The 15,000-nt window shown below is 41.0% G+C and overlaps 33 non-coding genes across 33 annotated transcripts; all 33 read left to right on the top strand.

Moving 5' to 3' along the window:
* Positions 1-51: 51 nt before the first annotated feature.
* LOC128003807 (5S ribosomal RNA) lies at positions 52-170 on the top strand. Its single transcript, XR_008176522.1, has one exon. It is a non-coding gene; the product is annotated as a 5S ribosomal RNA (ribosomal RNA).
* A 221-nt stretch (positions 171-391) lies between these two features.
* Positions 392-510, top strand: LOC127997935 (5S ribosomal RNA). Its single transcript, XR_008170791.1, has one exon. It is a non-coding gene; the product is annotated as a 5S ribosomal RNA (ribosomal RNA).
* Positions 511-731: 221 nt separating this feature from the next.
* On the top strand, positions 732-850 carry LOC128003146 (5S ribosomal RNA). Its single transcript, XR_008175876.1, has one exon. It is a non-coding gene; the product is annotated as a 5S ribosomal RNA (ribosomal RNA).
* Positions 851-1,762: 912 nt separating this feature from the next.
* On the top strand, positions 1,763-1,881 carry LOC127997937 (5S ribosomal RNA). Its single transcript, XR_008170793.1, has one exon. It is a non-coding gene; the product is annotated as a 5S ribosomal RNA (ribosomal RNA).
* A 221-nt stretch (positions 1,882-2,102) lies between these two features.
* Positions 2,103-2,221, top strand: LOC128000927 (5S ribosomal RNA). The gene has a single exon (XR_008173698.1). It is a non-coding gene; the product is annotated as a 5S ribosomal RNA (ribosomal RNA).
* A 365-nt stretch (positions 2,222-2,586) lies between these two features.
* LOC128002706 (5S ribosomal RNA) lies at positions 2,587-2,705 on the top strand. The gene has a single exon (XR_008175448.1). It is a non-coding gene; the product is annotated as a 5S ribosomal RNA (ribosomal RNA).
* A 221-nt stretch (positions 2,706-2,926) lies between these two features.
* Positions 2,927-3,045, top strand: LOC127998791 (5S ribosomal RNA). The gene has a single exon (XR_008171620.1). It is a non-coding gene; the product is annotated as a 5S ribosomal RNA (ribosomal RNA).
* A 368-nt stretch (positions 3,046-3,413) lies between these two features.
* LOC127997938 (5S ribosomal RNA) lies at positions 3,414-3,532 on the top strand. The gene has a single exon (XR_008170794.1). It is a non-coding gene; the product is annotated as a 5S ribosomal RNA (ribosomal RNA).
* A 221-nt stretch (positions 3,533-3,753) lies between these two features.
* Positions 3,754-3,872, top strand: LOC128003808 (5S ribosomal RNA). Its single transcript, XR_008176523.1, has one exon. It is a non-coding gene; the product is annotated as a 5S ribosomal RNA (ribosomal RNA).
* Positions 3,873-4,093: 221 nt separating this feature from the next.
* LOC127997939 (5S ribosomal RNA) lies at positions 4,094-4,212 on the top strand. Its single transcript, XR_008170795.1, has one exon. It is a non-coding gene; the product is annotated as a 5S ribosomal RNA (ribosomal RNA).
* A 221-nt stretch (positions 4,213-4,433) lies between these two features.
* LOC128005293 (5S ribosomal RNA) lies at positions 4,434-4,552 on the top strand. The gene has a single exon (XR_008177949.1). It is a non-coding gene; the product is annotated as a 5S ribosomal RNA (ribosomal RNA).
* Positions 4,553-5,320: 768 nt separating this feature from the next.
* On the top strand, positions 5,321-5,439 carry LOC127995966 (5S ribosomal RNA). Its single transcript, XR_008168891.1, has one exon. It is a non-coding gene; the product is annotated as a 5S ribosomal RNA (ribosomal RNA).
* Positions 5,440-5,803: 364 nt separating this feature from the next.
* LOC127997940 (5S ribosomal RNA) lies at positions 5,804-5,922 on the top strand. The gene has a single exon (XR_008170796.1). It is a non-coding gene; the product is annotated as a 5S ribosomal RNA (ribosomal RNA).
* Positions 5,923-6,143: 221 nt separating this feature from the next.
* Positions 6,144-6,262, top strand: LOC127996852 (5S ribosomal RNA). The gene has a single exon (XR_008169738.1). It is a non-coding gene; the product is annotated as a 5S ribosomal RNA (ribosomal RNA).
* Positions 6,263-6,628: 366 nt separating this feature from the next.
* Positions 6,629-6,747, top strand: LOC128002707 (5S ribosomal RNA). The gene has a single exon (XR_008175449.1). It is a non-coding gene; the product is annotated as a 5S ribosomal RNA (ribosomal RNA).
* Positions 6,748-6,968: 221 nt separating this feature from the next.
* LOC128001424 (5S ribosomal RNA) lies at positions 6,969-7,087 on the top strand. The gene has a single exon (XR_008174193.1). It is a non-coding gene; the product is annotated as a 5S ribosomal RNA (ribosomal RNA).
* Positions 7,088-7,454: 367 nt separating this feature from the next.
* On the top strand, positions 7,455-7,573 carry LOC127997941 (5S ribosomal RNA). Its single transcript, XR_008170797.1, has one exon. It is a non-coding gene; the product is annotated as a 5S ribosomal RNA (ribosomal RNA).
* A 221-nt stretch (positions 7,574-7,794) lies between these two features.
* Positions 7,795-7,913, top strand: LOC128003809 (5S ribosomal RNA). Its single transcript, XR_008176524.1, has one exon. It is a non-coding gene; the product is annotated as a 5S ribosomal RNA (ribosomal RNA).
* Positions 7,914-8,134: 221 nt separating this feature from the next.
* Positions 8,135-8,253, top strand: LOC127997942 (5S ribosomal RNA). The gene has a single exon (XR_008170798.1). It is a non-coding gene; the product is annotated as a 5S ribosomal RNA (ribosomal RNA).
* Positions 8,254-8,474: 221 nt separating this feature from the next.
* On the top strand, positions 8,475-8,593 carry LOC128004510 (5S ribosomal RNA). Its single transcript, XR_008177198.1, has one exon. It is a non-coding gene; the product is annotated as a 5S ribosomal RNA (ribosomal RNA).
* A 634-nt stretch (positions 8,594-9,227) lies between these two features.
* Positions 9,228-9,346, top strand: LOC128003252 (5S ribosomal RNA). Its single transcript, XR_008175978.1, has one exon. It is a non-coding gene; the product is annotated as a 5S ribosomal RNA (ribosomal RNA).
* A 221-nt stretch (positions 9,347-9,567) lies between these two features.
* Positions 9,568-9,686, top strand: LOC128004384 (5S ribosomal RNA). The gene has a single exon (XR_008177075.1). It is a non-coding gene; the product is annotated as a 5S ribosomal RNA (ribosomal RNA).
* Positions 9,687-10,051: 365 nt separating this feature from the next.
* Positions 10,052-10,170, top strand: LOC127997944 (5S ribosomal RNA). Its single transcript, XR_008170799.1, has one exon. It is a non-coding gene; the product is annotated as a 5S ribosomal RNA (ribosomal RNA).
* Positions 10,171-10,391: 221 nt separating this feature from the next.
* Positions 10,392-10,510, top strand: LOC128003147 (5S ribosomal RNA). Its single transcript, XR_008175877.1, has one exon. It is a non-coding gene; the product is annotated as a 5S ribosomal RNA (ribosomal RNA).
* A 632-nt stretch (positions 10,511-11,142) lies between these two features.
* LOC127998839 (5S ribosomal RNA) lies at positions 11,143-11,261 on the top strand. Its single transcript, XR_008171667.1, has one exon. It is a non-coding gene; the product is annotated as a 5S ribosomal RNA (ribosomal RNA).
* Positions 11,262-11,627: 366 nt separating this feature from the next.
* On the top strand, positions 11,628-11,746 carry LOC128002945 (5S ribosomal RNA). The gene has a single exon (XR_008175679.1). It is a non-coding gene; the product is annotated as a 5S ribosomal RNA (ribosomal RNA).
* Positions 11,747-11,967: 221 nt separating this feature from the next.
* On the top strand, positions 11,968-12,086 carry LOC127997657 (5S ribosomal RNA). Its single transcript, XR_008170520.1, has one exon. It is a non-coding gene; the product is annotated as a 5S ribosomal RNA (ribosomal RNA).
* Positions 12,087-12,717: 631 nt separating this feature from the next.
* Positions 12,718-12,836, top strand: LOC128005307 (5S ribosomal RNA). Its single transcript, XR_008177963.1, has one exon. It is a non-coding gene; the product is annotated as a 5S ribosomal RNA (ribosomal RNA).
* A 221-nt stretch (positions 12,837-13,057) lies between these two features.
* LOC127996853 (5S ribosomal RNA) lies at positions 13,058-13,176 on the top strand. Its single transcript, XR_008169739.1, has one exon. It is a non-coding gene; the product is annotated as a 5S ribosomal RNA (ribosomal RNA).
* A 366-nt stretch (positions 13,177-13,542) lies between these two features.
* Positions 13,543-13,661, top strand: LOC128002708 (5S ribosomal RNA). The gene has a single exon (XR_008175450.1). It is a non-coding gene; the product is annotated as a 5S ribosomal RNA (ribosomal RNA).
* Positions 13,662-13,882: 221 nt separating this feature from the next.
* On the top strand, positions 13,883-14,001 carry LOC127996855 (5S ribosomal RNA). The gene has a single exon (XR_008169741.1). It is a non-coding gene; the product is annotated as a 5S ribosomal RNA (ribosomal RNA).
* A 367-nt stretch (positions 14,002-14,368) lies between these two features.
* On the top strand, positions 14,369-14,487 carry LOC128000093 (5S ribosomal RNA). Its single transcript, XR_008172889.1, has one exon. It is a non-coding gene; the product is annotated as a 5S ribosomal RNA (ribosomal RNA).
* A 221-nt stretch (positions 14,488-14,708) lies between these two features.
* Positions 14,709-14,827, top strand: LOC128003810 (5S ribosomal RNA). Its single transcript, XR_008176525.1, has one exon. It is a non-coding gene; the product is annotated as a 5S ribosomal RNA (ribosomal RNA).
* The last annotated feature ends 173 nt before the right edge of the window (positions 14,828-15,000 follow it).

A 15,000-nucleotide genomic window follows, 5' to 3' on the forward strand; every position in this document is an offset into this window, starting at 1 on the left:
GGCGATAAGATTGGCTGGTCTTTAAATAGCCCTCTCTTTGCAGCAGACTTCGCTTACGGCCATACCAACCTGGCTATGTCCGATCTCGTCTGATCTCGGAAGCTAAGCAGGTTTGGGCCTGGTTAGTACTTGGATGGGAGACGGCCTGGGAATACCAGGTGCTGTAAGCTTTTTGGACATTTTTCACTTAGTTTTTAATAATTTTGCCAAAAAATAGAGTCAATGCCCGATCTCTGAATCTTAGCAGGTTTAGGTCTGGTTAGTACTTTGATGAGAGACTGCCTAGGAATAGCAGGTGCTTTTAGCTTTTGGGTTTTCTTTCCTACTTATATAATGTACTGGCGATTAGATTGGCTGGTCTTTAAATAGCCCTCTCTTTGCAGCAGTCTTCGCTTACGGCCATACCAACCTGGCTATGCCTGATCTCGTCTGATCTCTGAAGCTAAGCAGGTTTGGGCCTGGTTAGTACTTGGATGGGAGACCGCCTGGGAATACCAGGTGCTGTAAGCTTTTTGGACATTTTTCTCTTAGTTTTTAATAATTTTGCCAAAAAATAGAGTCAATGCCCGATCTCTGAATCTTAGCAGGTTTAGGTCTGGTTAGTACTTTTATGAGAGACTGCCTAGGAATACCAGGTGCTTTAAGCTTTTGGGTTTTCTTTCCTACTTATATAACGTACTGGCGATAAGATTGGCTGGTCTTTAAATAGCCCTCTCTTTGCAGCAGACTTCGCTTACGGCCATACCAACCTGGCTATGTCCGATCTTGTCTGATCTCGGAAGCTAAGCAGGTTTGGGCCTGGTTAGTACTTGGATGGGAGACCGCCTGGGAATTCCAGGTGCTGTAAGCTTTTTGGACATTTTTCACTTAGTATATAATAATTTTGCCAAAAAATAGAGTCAGTGCCTGATCTCTGAATATTAGCAGGTTTGGGCCTGTTTAGTACATGGATGGGAGACTGCCTGGGAATATACTGCCTTTAATTATAATTTTGCATTATTGAGACACTGTTTTCCTAATGAATGTTGTTCAGTGCTTTGACGCAATGTATTTTGTTTAAAGCACTATATAAATAAAGGTGATTGATTGATTGATTGAATACCAGGTGCTGTAAGCTTTTTGGACATTTTTCACTTAGTATATAATAATTTTGCCAAAAAAAAAGTCAATGCCCGATCTCTGAATATTTGCAGGTTTGGGCCTGGTTAGTACATGGATGGGAGACAGCCTGGGAATACCAGGTGCTTTAATCTTTTTGGAAAATTTCACGAATTATATAATAATCTTTCATAAAAAAAAAAAAAAAAGAGTCAATGCCCGATCTCTGAATCTTAGCAGGTTTGGGCCTGGTTAGTACTTGGATGGGAGACCGCCTGGGAATACCAGGTGCTGTAAGCTTTTTGGACATTTTTCACTTAGTATATAATAATTTTGCCAAAAAATAGAGTCAATGCCCGATCTCTGAATATTTGCAGGTTTGGGCCTGGTTAGTACATGGATGGGAGACTGCCTGGGAATACCAGGTGCTTTAATCTTTTTGGAAAATTTCACGAATTATATAATAATCTTTCATTAAAAAAAAAAAAAGATTCAATGCCTGATCTCTGAATCTTAGCAGGTTTAGGTCTGGTTAGTACTTTGATGAGAGACTGCCTAGGAATACCAGGTGCTTTTAGCTTTTGGGTTTTCTTTCCTACTTATATAATGTACTGGCGATTAGATTGGCTGGTCTTTAAATAGCCCTCTCTTTGCAGCAGTCTTCGCTTACGGCCATACCAACCTGGCTATGCCTGATCTCGTCTGATCTCTGAAGCTAAGCAGGTTTGGGCCTGGTTAGTACTTGGATGGGAGACCGCCTGGGAATACCAGGTGCTGTAAGCTTTTTGGACATTTTTCTCTTAGTTTTTAATAATTTTGCCAAAAAATAGAGTCAATGCCCGATCTCTGAATCTTAGCAGGTTTAGGTCTGGTTAGTACTTTTATGAGAGACTGCCTAGGAATACCAGGTGCTTTAAGCTTTTGGGTTTTCTTTCCTACTTATATAATGTACTGGCGATAAGATTGGCTGGTCTTTAAATAGCCCTCTCTTTGCAGCAGACTTCGCTTACGGCCATACCAACCTGGCTATGTCTGATCTCGTCTGATCTCGGAAGCTAAGCAGGTTTGGGCCTGGTTAGTACTTGGATGGGAGACCGCCTGGGAATACCAGGTGCTGTAAGCTTTTTGGACATTTTTCACTTAGTTTTTAATAATTTTGCCAAAAAATAGAGTCAATGCCCGATCTCTGAATATTAGCAGGTTTGGGCCTGGTTAGTACATGGATGGGAGACTGCCTGGGAATACCAGGTGCTTTAATCTTTTTGGAAAATTTCACGAATTATATAATAATCTTTCATAAAAAAAAAAAAAAAGATTCAATGCCCGATCTCTGAATCTTAGCAGGTTTAGGTCTGGTTAGTACTTTGATGAGAGACTGCCTAGGAATACCAGGTGCTTTTAGCTTTTGGGTTTTCTTTCCTACTTATATAATGTACTGGCGATTAGATTGGCTGGTCTTTAAATAGCCCTCTCTTTGCAGCAGTCTTCGCTTACTGCCATACCAACCTGGCTATGCCTGATCTCGTCTGATCTCTGAAGCTAAGCAGGTTTGGGCCTGGTTAGTACTTGGATGGGAGACCGCCTGGGAATACCAGGTGCTGTAAGCTTTTTGGACATTTTTCTCTTAGTTTTTAATAATTTTGCCAAAAAATAGAGTCAATGCCCGATCTCTGAATCTTAGCAGGTTTAGGTCTGGTTAGTACTTTTATGAGAGACTGCCTAGGAATACCAGGTGCTTTAAGCTTTTGGGTTTTCTTTCCTACTTATATAATGTACTGGCGATAAGATTGGCTGGTCTTTAAATAGCCCTCTCTTTGCAGCAGACTTCGCTTACGGCCATACCAACCTGGCTATGTCCGATCTCGTCTGATCTCGGAAGATAAGCAGGTTTGGGCCTGGTTAGTACTTGGATGGGAGACCGCCTGGGAATACCAGGTGCTGTAAGCTTTTTGGACATTTTTCACTTAGTTTTTAATAATTTTGCCAAAAAATAGAGTCAATGCCCGATCTCTGAATATTTGCAGGTTTGGGCCTGGTTAGTACATGGATGGGAGACTGCCTGGGAATACCAGGTGCTTTAATCTTTTTGAAAAATTTCACGAATTATATAATAATCTTTCATTAAAAAAAAAAAAAAAAAGATTCAATGCCCGATCTCTGAATCTTAGCAGGTTTAGGTCTGGTTAGTACTTTGATGAGAGACTGCCTAGGAATACCAGGTGCTTTTAGCTTTTGGGTTTTCTTTCCTACTTATATAATGTACTGGCGATTAGATTGGCTGGTCTTTAAATAGCCCTCTCTTTGCAGCAGTCTTCGCTTACGGCCATACCAACCTGGCTATGCCTGATCTCGTCTGATCTCTGAAGCTAAGCAGGTTTGGGCCTGGTTAGTACTTGGATGGGAGACCGCCTGGGAATACCAGGTGCTGTAAGCTTTTTGGACATTTTTCTCTTAGTTTTTAATAATTTTGCCAAAAAATAGAGTCAATGCCCGATCTCTGAATCTTAGCAGGTTTAGGTCTGGTTAGTACTTTTATGAGAGACTGCCTAGGAATACCAGGTGCTTTAAGCTTTTGGGTTTTCTTTCCTACTTATATAATGTACTGGCGATAAGATTGGCTGGTCTTTAAATAGCCCTCTCTTTGCAGCAGACTTCGCTTACGGCCATACCAACCTGGCTATGTCCGATCTCGTCTGATCTCGGAAGCTAAGCAGGTTTGGGCCTGGTTAGTACTTGGATGGGAGACGGCCTGGGAATACCAGGTGCTGTAAGCTTTTTGGACATTTTTCACTTAGTTTTTAATAATTTTGCCAAAAAATAGAGTCAATGCCCGATCTCTGAATCTTAGCAGGTTTAGGTCTGGTTAGTACTTTGATGAGAGACTGCCTAGGAATACCAGGTGCTTTTAGCTTTTGGGTTTTCTTTCCTACTTATATAATGTACTGGCGATTAGATTGGCTGGTCTTTAAATAGCCCTCTCTTTGCAGCAGTCTTCGCTTACGGCCATACCAACCTGGCTATGCCTGATCTCGTCTGATCTCTGAAGCTAAGCAGGTTTGGGCCTGGTTAGTACTTGGATGGGAGACCGCCTGGGAATACCAGGTGCTGTAAGCTTTTTGGACATTTTTCTCTTAGTTTTTAATAATTTTGCCAAAAAATAGAGTCAATGCCCGATCTCTGAATCTTAGCAGGTTTAGGTCTGGTTAGTACTTTTATGAGAGACTGCCTAGGAATACCAGGTGCTTTAAGCTTTTGGGTTTTCTTTCCTACTTATATAATGTACTGGCGATAAGATTGGCTGGTCTTTAAATAGCCCTCTCTTTGCAGCAGACTTCGCTTACGGCCATACCAACCTGGCTATGTCCGATCTTGTCTGATCTCGGAAGCTAAGCAGGTTTGGCCCTGGTTAGTACTTGGATGGGAGACCGCCTGGGAATTCCAGGTGCTGTAAGCTTTTTGGACATTTTTCACTTAGTATATAATAATTTTGCCAAAAAATAGAGTCAGTGCCTGATCTCTGAATATTAGCAGGTTTGGGCCTGTTTAGTACATGGATGGGAGACTGCCTGGGAATATACTGCCTTTAATTATAATTTTGCATTATTGAGACACTGTTTTCCTAATGAATGTTGTTCAGTGCTTTGACGCAATGTATTTTGTTTAAAGCACTATATAAATAAAGGTGATTGATTGATTGATTGAATACCAGGTGCTGTAAGCTTTTTGGACATTTTTCACTTAGTATATAATAATTTTGCCAAAAAAAAAGTCAATGCCCGATCTCTGAATATTTGCAGGTTTGGGCCTGGTTAGTACATGGATGGGAGACAGCCTGGGAATACCAGGTGCTTTAATCTTTTTGGAAAATTTCACGAATTATATAATAATCTTTCATTAAAAAAAAAAAAAAGAGTCAATGCCCGATCTCTGAATCTTAGCAGGTTTGGGCCTGGTTAGTACTTGGATGGGAGACCGCCTGGGAATACCAGGTGCTGTAAACTTTTTGGACATTTTTCACTTAGTTTATAATAATTTTGCCAAAAAATAGAGTCAATGCCCGATCTCTGAATCTTAGCAGGTTTAGGTCTGGTTAGTTTTTTTATTAGAGACTGCCTAGGAATACCAGGTGCTTTAAGCTTTTGGGTTTTCTTTACTACTTATATAATGTACTGGCGATAAGATTGGCTGTTCTTTAAATAGCCCTCTCTTTGCAGCAGACTTCGCTTACGGCCATACCAACCTGGCTATGCCCGATCTCGTCTGATCTCGGAAGCTAAGCAGGTTTGGGCCTGGTTAGTACTTGGATGGGAGACCGCCTGGGAATACCAGGTGCTGTAAGCTTTTTGGACATTTTTCACTTAGTATATAATAATTTTGCCAAAAAATAGAGTCAATGCCCGATCTCTGAATATTTGCAGGTTTGGGCCTGGTTAGTACATGGATGGGAGACTGCCTGGGAATACCAGGTGCTTTAATCTTTTTGGAAAATTTCACGAATTATATAATAATCTTTCATTAAAAAAAAAAAAAGATTCAATGCCTGATCTCTGAATCTTAGCAGGTTTAGGTCTGGTTAGTACTTTGATGAGAGACTGCCTAGGAATACCAGGTGCTTTTAGCTTTTGGGTTTTCTTTCCTACTTATATAATGTACTGGCGATTAGATTGGCTGGTCTTTAAATAGCCCTCTCTTTGCAGCAGTCTTCGCTTACGGCCATACCAACCTGGCTATGCCTGATCTCGTCTGATCTCTGAAGCTAAGCAGGTTTGGGCCTGGTTAGTACTTGGATGGGAGACCGCCTGGGAATACCAGGTGCTGTAAGCTTTTTGGACATTTTTCTCTTAGTTTTTAATAATTTTGCCAAAAAATAGAGTCAATGCCCGATCTCTGAATCTTAGCAGGTTTAGGTCTGGTTAGTACTTTTATGAGAGACTGCCTAGGAATACCAGGTGCTTTAAGCTTTTGGGTTTTCTTTCCTACTTATATAATGTACTGGCGATAAGATTGGCTGGTCTTTAAATAGCCCTCTCTTTGCAGCAGACTTCGCTTACGGCCATACCAACCTGGCTATGTCCGATCTCGTCTGATCTCGGAAGCTAAGCAGGTTTGGGCCTGGTTAGTACTTGGATGGGAGACCGCCTGGGAATACCAGGTGCTGTAAGCTTTTTGGACATTTTTCACTTAGTTTTTAATAATTTTGCCAAAAAATAGAGTCAATGCCCGATCTCTGAATATTAGCAGGTTTGGGCCTGGTTAGTACATGGATGGGAGACTGCCTGGGAATACCAGGTGCTTTAATCTTTTTGGAAAATTTCACGAATTATATAATAATCTTTCATAAAAAAAAAAAAAAAAGATTCAATGCCCGATCTCTGAATCTTAGCAGGTTTAGGTCTGGTTAGTACTTTGATGAGAGACTGCCTAGGAATACCAGGTGCTTTTAGCTTTTGGGTTTTCTTTCCTACTTATATAATGTACTGGCGATTAGATTGGCTGGTCTTTAAATAGCCCTCTCTTTGCAGCAGTCTTCGCTTACTGCCATACCAACCTGGCTATGCCTGATCTCGTCTGATCTCTGAAGCTAAGCAGGTTTGGGCCTGGTTAGTACTTGGATGGGAGACCGCCTGGGAATACCAGGTGCTGTAAGCTTTTTGGACATTTTTCTCTTAGTTTTTAATAATTTTGCCAAAAAATAGAGTCAATGCCCGATCTCTGAATCTTAGCAGGTTTAGGTCTGGTTAGTACTTTTATGAGAGACTGCCTAGGAATACCAGGTGCTTTAAGCTTTTGGGTTTTCTTTCCTACTTATATAATGTACTGGCGATAAGATTGGCTGGTCTTTAAATAGCCCTCTCTTTGCAGCAGACTTCGCTTACGGCCATACCAACCTGGCTATGTCCGATCTCGTCTGATCTCGAAAGCTAAGCAGGTTTGGGCCTGGTTAGTACTTGGATGGGAGACCGCCTGGGAATACCAGGTGCTGTAAGCTTTTTGGACATTTTTCACTTAGTTTTTAATAATTTTGCCAAAAAATAGAGTCAATGCCCGATCTCTGAATATTTGCAGGTTTGGGCCTGGTTAGTACATGGATGGGAGACTGCCTGGGAATACCAGGTGCTTTAATCTTTTTGGAAAATTTCACGAATTATATAATAATCTTTCATTAAAAAAAAAAAAAAAAGATTCAATGCCCGATCTCTGAATCTTAGCAGGTTTAGGTCTGGTTAGTACTTTGATGAGAGACTGCCTAGGAATACCAGGTGCTTTTAGCTTTTGGGTTTTCTTTCCTACTTATATAATGTACTGGCGATTAGATTGGCTGGTCTTTAAATAGCCCTCTCTTTGCAGCAGTCTTCGCTTACGGCCATACCAACCTGGCTATGCCTGATCTCGTCTGATCTCTGAAGCTAAGCAGGTTTGGGCCTGGTTAGTACTTGGATGGGAGACCGCCTGGGAATACCAGGTGCTGTAAGCTTTTTGGACATTTTTCTCTTAGTTTTTAATAATTTTGCCAAAAAATAGAGTCAATGCCCGATCTCTGAATCTTAGCAGGTTTAGGTCTGGTTAGTACTTTTATGAGAGACTGCCTAGGAATACCAGGTGCTTTAAGCTTTTGGGCTTTCTTTCCTACTTATATAATGTACTGGCGATAAGATTGGCTGGTCTTTAAATAGCCCTCTCTTTGCAGCAGACTTCGCTTACGGCCATACCAACCTGGCTATGTCCGATCTCGTCTGATCTCGGAAGCTAAGCAGGTTTGGGCCTGGTTAGTACTTGGATGGGAGACGGCCTGGGAATACCAGGTGCTGTAAGCTTTTTGGACATTTTTCACTTAGTTTTTAATAATTTTGCCAAAAAATAGAGTCAATGCCCGATCTCTGAATCTTAGCAGGTTTAGGTCTGGTTAGTACTTTGATGAGAGACTGCCTAGGAATACCAGGTGCTTTTAGCTTTTGGGTTTTCTTTCCTACTTATATAATGTACTGGCGATTAGATTGGCTGGTCTTTAAATAGCCCTCTCTTTGCAGCAGTCTTCGCTTACGGCCATACCAACCTGGCTATGCCTGATCTCGTCTGATCTCTGAAGCTAAGCAGGTTTGGGCCTGGTTAGTACTTGGATGGGAGACCGCCTGGGAATACCAGGTGCTGTAAGCTTTTTGGACATTTTTCTCTTAGTTTTTAATAATTTTGCCAAAAAATAGAGTCAATGCCCGATCTCTGAATCTTAGCAGGTTTAGGTCTGGTTAGTACTTTTATGAGAGACTGCCTAGGAATACCAGGTGCTTTAAGCTTTTGGGTTTTCTTTCCTACTTATATAATGTACTGGCGATAAGATTGGCTGGTCTTTAAATAGCCCTCTCTTTGCAGCAGACTTCGCTTACGGCCATACCAACCTGGCTATGTCTGATCTTGTCTGATCTCGGAAGCTAAGCAGGTTTGGGCCTGGTTAGTACTTGGATGGGAGACCGCCTGGGAATTCCAGGTGCTGTAAGCTTTTTGGACATTTTTCACTTAGTATATAATAATTTTGCCAAAAAATAGAGTCAGTGCCTGATCTCTGAATATTAGCAGGTTTGGGCCTGTTTAGTACATGGATGGGAGACTGCCTGGGAATATACTGCCTTTAATTATAATTTTGCATTATTGAGACACTGTTTTCCTAATGAATGTTGTTCAGTGCTTTGACGCAATGTATTTTGTTTAAAGCACTATATAAATAAAGGTGATTGATTGATTGATTGAATACCAGGTGCTGTAAGCTTTTTGGACATTTTTCACTTAGTATATAATAATTTTGCCAAAAAATAGAGTCAATGCCCGATCTCTGAATATTAGCAGGTTTGGGCCTGGTTAGTACATGGATGGGAGACTGCCTGGGAATACCAGGTGCTTTAATCTTTTTGGAAAATTTCACGAATTATATAATAATCTTTCATTAAAAAAAAAAAAAAAAGATTCAATGCCCGATCTCTGAATCTTAGCAGGTTTAGGTCTGGTTAGTACTTTGATGAGAGACTGCCTAGGAATACCAGGTGCTTTTAGCTTTTGGGTTTTCTTTCCTACTTATATAATGTACTGGCGATTAGATTGGCTGGTCTTTAAATAGCCCTCTCTTTGCAGCAGTCTTCGCTTACGGCCATACCAACCTGGCTATGCCTGATCTCGTCTGATCTCTGAAGCTAAGCAGGATTGGGCCTGGTTAGTACTTGGATGGGAGACCGCCTGGGAATACCAGGTGCTGTAAGCTTTTTGGACATTTTTCTCTTAGTTTTTAATAATTTTGACAAAAAATAGAGTCAATGCCCGATCTCTGAATCTTAGCAGGTTTGGGTCTGGTTAGTACTTTTATGAGAGACTGCCTAGGAATACCAGGTGCTTTAAGCTTTTGGGTTTTCTTTCCTACTTATATAATGTACTGGCGATAAGATTGGCTGTTCTTTAAATAGCCCTCTCTTTGCAGCAGACTTCTCTTACGGCCATACCAACCTGGCTATGCCCGATCTCGTCTGATCTCGGAAGCTAAGCAGGTTTGGGCCTGGTTAGTACTTGGATGGGAGCCCGCCTGGGTATACCAGGTGCTGTAAGCTTTTTGGACATTTTTCACTTAGTATATAATAATTTTGCCAAAAAATAGAGTCAATGCCCGATCTCTGAATATTAGCAGGTTTGGGCCTGGTTAGTACATGGATGGGAGACTGCCTGGGAATACCAGGTGCTTTAATCTTTTTGGAAAATTTCACGAATTATATAATAATCTTTCATTAAAAAAAAAAAAAAGATTCAATGCCCGATCTCTGAATCTTAGCAGGTTTAGGTCTGGTTAGTACTTTGATGAGAGACTGCCTAGGAATACCAGGTGCTTTTAGCTTTTGGGTTTTCTTTCCTACTTATATAATGTACTGGCGATTAGATTGGCTGGTCTTTAAATAGCCCTCTCTTTGCAGCAGTCTTCGCTTACGGCCATACCAACCTGGCTATGCCTGATCTCGTCTGATCTCTGAAGCTAAGCAGGTTTGGGCCTGGTTAGTACTTGGATGGGAGACCGCCTGGGAATACCAGGTGCTGTAAGCTTTTTGGACATTTTTCTCTTAGTTTTTAATAATTTTGCCAAAAAATAGAGTCAATGCCCGATCTCTGAATCTTAGCAGGTTTAGGTCTGGTTAGTACTTTTATGAGAGACTGCCTAGGAATACCAGGTGCTTTAAGCTTTTGGGTTTTCTTTCCTACTTATATAATGTACTGGCGATAAGATTGGCTGGTCTTTAAATAGCCCTCTCTTTGCAGCAGACTTCGCTTACGGCCATACCAACCTGGCTATGTCCGATCTTGTCTGATCTCGGAAGCTAAGCAGGTTTGGGCCTGGTTAGTACTTGGATGGGAGACCGCCTGGGAATTCCAGGTGCTGTAAGCTTTTTGGACATTTTTCACTTAGTATATAATAATTTTGCCAAAAAATAGAGTCAGTGCCTGATCTCTGAATATTAGCAGGTTTGGGCCTGTTTAGTACATGGATGGGAGACTGCCTGGGAATATACTGCCTTTAATTATAATTTTGCATTATTGAGACACTGTTTTCCTAATGAATGTTGTTCAGTGCTTTGACGCAATGTATTTTGTTTAAAGCACTATATAAATAAAGGTGATTGATTGATTGATTGAATACCAGGTGCTGTAAGCTTTTTGGACATTTTTCACTTAGTATATAATAATTTTGCCAAAAAAAAAAGTCAATGCCCGATCTCTGAATATTTGCAGGTTTGGGCCTGGTTAGTACATGGATGGGAGACAGCCTGGGAATACCAGGTGCTTTAATCTTTTTGGAAAATTTCACGAATTATATAATAATCTTTCATTAAAAAAAAAAAAAAGAGTCAATGCCCGATCTCTGAATCTTAGCAGGTTTAGGTCTGGTTAGTACTTTGATGAGAGACTGCCTAGGAATACCAGGTGCTTTAAGCTTTTGGGTTTTCTTTCCTACTTATATAATGTACTGGCGATAAGATTGGCTGTTCTTTAAATAGCCCTCTCTTTGCAGCAGACTTCGCTTACGGCCATACCAACCTGGCTATGCCCGATCTCGTCTGATCTCAGAAGCTAAGCAGGTTTGGGCCTGGTTAGTACTTGGATGGGAGACCGCCTGGGAATACCAGGTGCTGTAAGCTTTTTGGACATTTTTCACTTAGTATATAATAATTTTGCCAAAAAATAGAGTCAATGCCCGATCTCTGAATATTTGCAGGTTTGGGCCTGGTTAGTACATGGATGGGAGACTGCCTGGGAATACCAGGTGCTTTAATCTTTTTGGAAAATTTCACGAATTATATAATAATCTTTCATTAAAAAAAAAAAAAAAGATTCAATGCCCGATCTCTGAATCTTAGCAGGTTTAGGTCTGGTTAGTACTTTGATGAGAGACTGCCTAGGAATACCAGGTGCTTTTAGCTTTTGGGTTTTCTTTCCTACTTATATAATGTACTGGCGATTAGATTGGCTGGTCTTTAAATAGCCCTCTCTTTGCAGCAGTCTTCGCTTACGGCCATACCAACCTGGCTATGCCTGATCTCGTCTGATCTCTGAAGCTAAGCAGGTTTGGTCCTGGTTAGTACTTGGATGGGAGACCGCCTGGGAATACCAGGTGCTGTAAGCTTTTTGGACATTTTTCTCTTAGTTTTTAATAATTTTGCCAAAAAATAGAGTCAATGCCCGATCTCTGAATCTTAGCAGGTTTAGGTCTGGTTAGTACTTTTATGAGAGACTGCCTAGGAATACCAGGTGCTTTAAGCTTTTGGGTTTTCTTTCCTACTTATATAATGTACTGGCGATAAGATTGGCTGGTCTTTAAATAGCCCTCTCTTTGCAGCAGACTTCGCTTACGGCCATACCAACCTGGCTATGTCCGATCTCGTCTGATCTCGGAAGCTAAGCAGGTTTGGGCCTGGTTAGTACTTGGATGGGAGACCGCCTGGGAATTCCAGGTGCTGTAAGCTTTTTGGACATTTTTCACTTAGTATATAATAATTTTGCCAAAAAATAGAGTCAGTGCCTGATCTCTGAATATTAGCAGGTTTGGGCCTGTTTAGTACATGGATGGGAGACTGCCTGGGAATATACTGCCTTTAATTATAATTTTGCATTATTGAGACACTGTTTTCCTAATGAATGTTGTTCAGTGCTTTGACGCAATGTATTTTGTTTAAAGCACTATATAAATAAAGGTGATTGATTGATTGATTGAATACCAGGTGCTGTAAGCTTTTTGGACATTTTTCACTTAGTATATAATAATTTTGCCAAAAAAAAAGTCAATGCCCGATCTCTGAATATTTGCAGGTTTGGGCCTGGTTAGTACATGGATGGGAGACAGCCTGGGAATACCAGGTGCTTTAATCTTTTTGGAAAATTTCACGAATTATATAATAATCTTTCATTAAAAAAAAAAAAAAGAGTCAATGCCCGATCTCTGAATCTTAGCAGGTTTAGGTCTGGTTAGTACTTTGATGAGAGACTGCCTAGGAATACCAGGTGCTTTAAGCTTTTGGGCTTCCTTTCCTACTTATATAATGTACTGCCGATAAGATTGGCTGGTCTTTAAATAGCCCTCTCTTTGCAACTGACTTCGCTTACGGCCATACCAACCTGGCTATGCCCGATCTCGTCCGTTCTCGGAAGCTAAGCAGGTTTCGGCCTGGTTAGTACTTGGATGGGAGACCGCCTGGGAATACCAGGTGCTGTAAACTTTTTGGACATTTTTCACTTAGTTTATAATAATTTTGCCAAAAAATAGAGTCAATGCCCGATCTCTGAATCTTAGCAGGTTTAGGTCTGGTTAGTTTTTTTATTAGAGACTGCCTAGGAATACCAGGTGCTTTAAGCTTTTGGGTTTTCTTTCCTACTTATATAATGTACTGGCGATAAGATTGGCTGGTCTTTAAATAGCCCTCTCTTTGCAGCAGACTTCGCTTACGGCCATACCAACCTGGCTATGTCCGATCTCGTCTGATCTCGGAAGCTAAGCAGGTTTGGGCCTGGTTAGTACTTGGATGGGAGACCGCCTGGGAATACCAGGTGCTGTAAGCTTTTTGGACATTTTTCACTTAGTTTTTAATAATTTTGCCAAAAAATAGAGTCAATGCCCGATCTCTGAATATTAGCAGGTTTGGGCCTGGTTAGTACATGGATGGGAGACTGCCTGGGAATACCAGGTGCTTTAATCTTTTTGGAAAATTTCACGAATTATATAATAATCTTTCATAAAAAAAAAAAAAAAAGATTCAATGCCCGATCTCTGAATCTTAGCAGGTTTAGGTCTGGTTAGTACTTTGATGAGAGACTGCCTAGGAATACCAGGTGCTTTTAGCTTTTGGGTTTTCTTTCCTACTTATATAATGTACTGGCGATTAGATTGGCTGGTCTTTAAATAGCCCTCTCTTTGCAGCAGTCTTCGCTTACTGCCATACCAACCTGGCTATGCCTGATCTCGTCTGATCTCTGAAGCTAAGCAGGTTTGGGCCTGGTTAGTACTTGGATGGGAGACCGCCTGGGAATACCAGGTGCTGTAAGCTTTTTGGACATTTTTCTCTTAGTTTTTAATAATTTTGCCAAAAAATAGAGTCAATGCCCGATCTCTGAATCTTAGCAGGTTTAGGTCTGGTTAGTACTTTTATGAGAGACTGCCTAGGAATACCAGGTGCTTTAAGCTTTTGGGTTTTCTTTCCTACTTATATAATGTACTGGCGATAAGATTGGCTGGTCTTTAAATAGCCCTCTCTTTGCAGCAGACTTCGCTTACGGCCATACCAACCTGGCTATGTCCGATCTCGTCTGATCTCGGAAGCTAAGCAGGTTTGGGCCTGGTTAGTACTTGGATGGGAGACCGCCTGGGAATACCAGGTGCTGTAAGCTTTTTGGACATTTTTCACTTAGTTTTTAATAATTTTGCCAAAAAATAGAGTCAATGCCCGATCTCTGAATATTTGCAGGTTTGGGCCTGGTTAGTACATGGATGGGAGACTGCCTGGGAATACCAGGTGCTTTAATCTTTTTGGAAAATTTCACGAATTATATAATAATCTTTCATTAAAAAAAAAAAAAAAAGATTCAATGCCCGATCTCTGAATCTTAGCAGGTTTAGGTCTGGTTAGTACTTTGATGAGAGACTGCCTAGGAATACCAGGTGCTTTTAGCTTTTGGGTTTTCTTTCCTACTTATATAATGTACTGGCGATTAGATTGGCTGGTCTTTAAATAGCCCTCTCTTTGCAGCAGTCTTCGCTTATGGCCATACCAACCTGGCTATGCCTGATCTCGTCTGATCTCTGAAGCTAAGCAGGTTTGGGCCTGGTTAGTACTTGGATGGGAGACCGCCTGGGAATACCAGGTGCTGTAAGCTTTTTGGACATTTTTCTCTTAGTTTTTAATAATTTTGCCAAAAAATAGAGTCAATGCCCGATCTCTGAATCTTAGCAGGTTTAGGTCTGGTTAGTACTTTTATGAGAGACTGCCTAGGAATACCAGGTGCTTTAAGCTTTTGGGTTTTCTTTCCTACTTATATAATGTACTGGCGATAAGATTGGCTGGTCTTTAAATAGCCCTCTCTTTGCAGCAGACTTCGCTTACGGCCATACCAACCTGGCTATGTCCGATCTCGTCTGATCTCGGAAGCTAAGCAGGTTTGGGCCTGGTTAGTACTTGGATGGGAGACGGCCTGGGAATACCAGGTGCTGTAAGCTTTTTGGACATTTTTCACTTAGTTTTTAATAATTTTGCCAAAAAATAGAGTCAATGCCCGATCTCTGAATCTTAGCAGGTTTAGGTCTGGTTAGTACTTTGATGAGAGACTGCCTAGGAATACCAGGTGCTTTTAGCTTTTGGGTTTTCTTTCCTACTTATATAATGTACTGGC

Source organism: Carassius gibelio, chromosome B22 (genome assembly GCF_023724105.1).
Source record: "Carassius gibelio isolate Cgi1373 ecotype wild population from Czech Republic chromosome B22, carGib1.2-hapl.c, whole genome shotgun sequence".
NCBI lineage: Eukaryota > Metazoa > Chordata > Actinopteri > Cypriniformes > Cyprinidae > Carassius > Carassius gibelio.